The 3,866-nt window shown below is 51.5% G+C and overlaps 1 pseudogene; it reads left to right on the top strand.

Moving 5' to 3' along the window:
• Window positions 1-1,529: 1,529 nt before the first annotated feature.
• Window positions 1,530-3,567, top strand: LOC114828530 (SCAN domain-containing protein 3-like; annotated as a pseudogene).
• Window positions 3,568-3,866: the final 299 nt, after the last annotated feature.

The following is a 3,866-nucleotide window of genomic DNA, read 5'->3' as shown; positions in this document are numbered from 1 at the left end:
GTAGTATGAAACAAATATTTTGGGTATATACCCTCTGAATACGCGTCTGTCGGTACCGGAACTGCCGGGGAAGTGCGGGCTTGGACACTGTGCCGCGTCTCTCCTTCAGAAGGCTCTCGGAATACGCCCGAAAGGGCCGCTGCTCCCCTTCGGTTAAGTCAGACCAGTAATGACGAGCGAGGAATTGACAGTCGCGCTGGGGGAGGCCGGTGAGGCAGAGCTCGCCTTCGAGCAGAAGGCCGTGGGCGATCCCGACGGGGGTGTGGTGGTATGGGTGCCACTGGGGCCGGGGATAGTAGTGTGGGGCGGAGGGCCGGGCCATGGTAGAAGTGCAAAAATTCGAGGGAACTACGGACGCGCTTGTCTCAAACTCGTCAAAGCAAAGACTGTGGAGGAGGACGGTCGCGCGGAGAGTTGCCGCCAGTGATCAACACGCGCCGCCAGACGGCGCCTTCGACCCAGCGCGAGAATTTGAATTTGAAGGCGAGACCCCGAAGCCTGCAATTAAGAGCTGCGGGTCCCTCAGGAGACCGCGGAGTTCGGTGAGGGGGGGAAGTCACGGACGGAGCGGCCGTCGCGTCTTCGGGCTTGCACACGCTCATGACACATACACACTAAACAAAACAATCAGCACACAACAAGCACAGCATAGATCGAGTCTAACCGTGGTGACCTTCCAGCACCCCAGTCATCGTGTAATTCTTATTCATGATATCCATCTTATCCTGTCCAGGACGAGCAGTCCCGTTTGAGCCAAATAAATCCCCGAGGAGTGCGCCGCCACCTAGGTACTTTCATCGGCGCAGCGCTGGCTTCTCCAGAGCTGAACGTCTGCTGCTTCGCATCCGCTGTTCCACCGTCAGCCGGTCGAGAGACGTTGAGAAAACACTGTGGTCGCCACAGTGGCGACAACGGCGGAGAAATAGAGACATAATTGATCATCATCAATGATCACGTTCACGAGGTTGCACCAGTGCACCTCATGCAATTCAGTTTTGAGGAACCTCGAGCGTCCATTCAGTTTCCCGCGACGATCGGAGGCTCATTCCCTCCATCATCACGGTATATCAGCGGTGGCCAAATGGGGGTCCGCGGACCACTGGTGGTCCGCGACCTATATTTTGGTGGTCCGCGGAGCATTCTGTCCAGTTTACACCAGAGGGAGCTTATCTGACACGAGCACAGCCCATGACTTTCGCGGCGGAATCTGCACAGCCCTATGTGCGTCAGTCATGAGACGGCCGCGCGTGCTGCTGAAGGCGCATTGGATACGAGACGTGATTGTGTATGTACCTGTGCTCTGCGTGTCGAAGTTTCACACACCACACGCCGAGCGAGCAGATGATTCCGTCTCGATTTGGAACGTCCGTTCCTAAATATTTGTGCTTGGGTATCGCGCACATGGGTTCAGTCGAATGTGTACGCGCCGCGGACTGTTCGATCGAGAGTGAGCTCGAGCCTGGCTTCTAGCCTTGTTTCCGGAAGGCGTCACCCAAGTTCATTGAAGAATCCCCAGCAGTTTCCTCGGAATGGGCGGGAAGAGTCAGGCCAGAATCCAGAGCTTCTTCAGGAAGCGAAAACACGTTTCCGCGGACGCCGATGACAACCCATCTTTTGGAGAGCTAGCCACTGAAGGGGAAGTACGATATCCTGTTATTGACTTGGAGGAAGAGGCCATGCCGTTAATTGAGTCGGAGATACAGATATCTGGGACCTCGAACTTCTCTCCGGTCAGGATAGGTGGCAGAATAGCGGCATCGGGGAGGCCGAAAAAGCAGTACAAACGCACGCGGAAGTACGATGCGAGCTATCTCAGATTCGGATTCATTCAAGAGCCGGTAGCGAATTCGAGCCTAGGCCGCTGTGCATTGTTTGTTCGGAGTGCCTATCGAATGAAGGAATGAAGCCGTCCAAACTTCAGAGGCACCGAGATTTGAAACATCCCGATCTGGCTTGCAAACCGTTGGAGTACTTTCAGAGAATGCGAGACGAACTCAAGCAGCAACAGAATTCAATGAGAAATATGATCCTTGGTGACAATAACTCCCAGATGAGAGCCTCGTATCTGATATCGCTCGAAATCGCGAAGAACAAGAAAGCATACGTCATCGGCGAGGAATTGATAAAACCATGCATCCTACTGGCGAGTCAGGAGGTGATCGGACACGACGCTTACCAGAAACTCAGAGGTATCTCCCTGTCGCGCAACACGGTGAAACGGAGAATCGAGCACATGGCCGATAACATCCAAGATCAAATAATCGATTTGGTCAAGAAGTCGACATTCTACTCGATCCAGATCGACGAGTCAACAGATCTGACGAATAAAGCCGTATTGGTCTGTTTCGTCAAGGTCGAACACGACGGAGAACTCTTGGAGGAACTTCTCTGCTCTGTGGAACTGCCGGGTCGGACAACTGGCTCCGAAATATTCCGAGTCCTTGACGGCTTTTTCGAAGATCATAGCATACCGTGGAAGAACTGCATTGGGGTATGCACGGACGGAGCCGCTAATATGACAGGACGTCTGATGGGTTTCACAGCAAGAGTCAAGAAGGTCGGACACCCCAACTTGCTGAGCACCCATTGCATCATACATAGGGAACAACTGGTTGCGAAACGACTCTCTCCACAATTGCACAGCGTTTTGTCTGATGTGGTCCGCATTGTGAACGAGATTCGTTGCAAACCATTGAATTCGCGTATCTTCGAAGCTCTCTGTGAGGAAATGGGTTCTCAGTTTTCCCATCTCCTCTTGCATGCAGAAGTCAGGTGGTTGTCTCGTGGGAGAGTTCTCAATCGACTTCTTTCTTTGTTGCAAGAAGTTAAGGTATTTTTCCAGCAGCAGAACAATTCGACGTTCCTTGCTATCATGTCCGATGTAGATTGGAAAGCCAAACTATCATACTTGGCCGATATTTTCTCTCATTTGAATGAGCTGAATTTATCCTTACAAGGGAAGCATTGCGATATGTTCACGCTGCGAGCGAAGATTGACGGCTTCCGTAAAGAACTAGTTCTTTGGTCACGCCGCAGTCTCAGAGAAAGATTTTCCGTATGTTTCCTAATTTCGATGAGTTCTCGAAGCAGAATCACCTCAGCGAGGGAGTGGTCGTAATCGTCCGGGAGCATTTACAAACCCTCATGGATTTGTTCGGTAAATACTACCCGGAGCAAGAAGATCCCAGAAATGGCAGTCTCTGGATTCTGGATCCGTTCACCGCGAAAATTGACGACACCAATTTGTGCATGAAAGGGAAAGAAAGCTTGCTGGATCTCGCTTCAGATGCGAGCCTGCAGATGAAGTTCCACGCTTCGTTGTCGAGAGCTCATTTTTGGCTCGGAGTTGGACAAGAATACCCGATGCTGAGCGCGGAAGCGATGAAGATTTTGGTGCAATTCTCCACAACTTACCTCTGCGAGAAAACGTTTTCATCTGTCACTGCCATCAAGACTAGATATCGGACTTCCCTCGAGATGCACGCGGAACTTCGACTAGGAGTTACGAATCTAGCGCCTCAGATCGACGCGATCTTGTCGTCGAAGCAAGCACAGGTATCGCACTAATTCTATTTATACACGTTAACGTAGGTTGCGTGAACGTTCTTAATTGTTTTCGAACTCGGAGTCCATGGAGATTGTGAAAACTCCTGCGCAGCTCCTCTTTGCTATCTCTATCATGCTTGTATTTCGAAGAGGTGAAATATCTGGTGCTATGAAGATAAATTAAGTGCATTCTTGATGTATTCTGGCCCCCTTCTTCTCGCGTTCTGATTTTAAAACGGGTGACCTAAATTTTGGTGGTCCGCGGGGTCCGTCGCCATGACTTTGGTGGTCCGCGGGACGAAAAAGGTTGGCCACCCCTG

Source organism: Galendromus occidentalis, unplaced genomic scaffold (genome assembly GCF_000255335.2).
Source record: "Galendromus occidentalis unplaced genomic scaffold, Mocc_1.1 scf7180000075952, whole genome shotgun sequence".
Lineage (NCBI taxonomy): Eukaryota > Metazoa > Arthropoda > Arachnida > Mesostigmata > Phytoseiidae > Galendromus > Galendromus occidentalis.
Note: the sequence above shows the minus strand (reverse complement) of the source record. Positions and strands in the feature narration are given on the sequence as shown.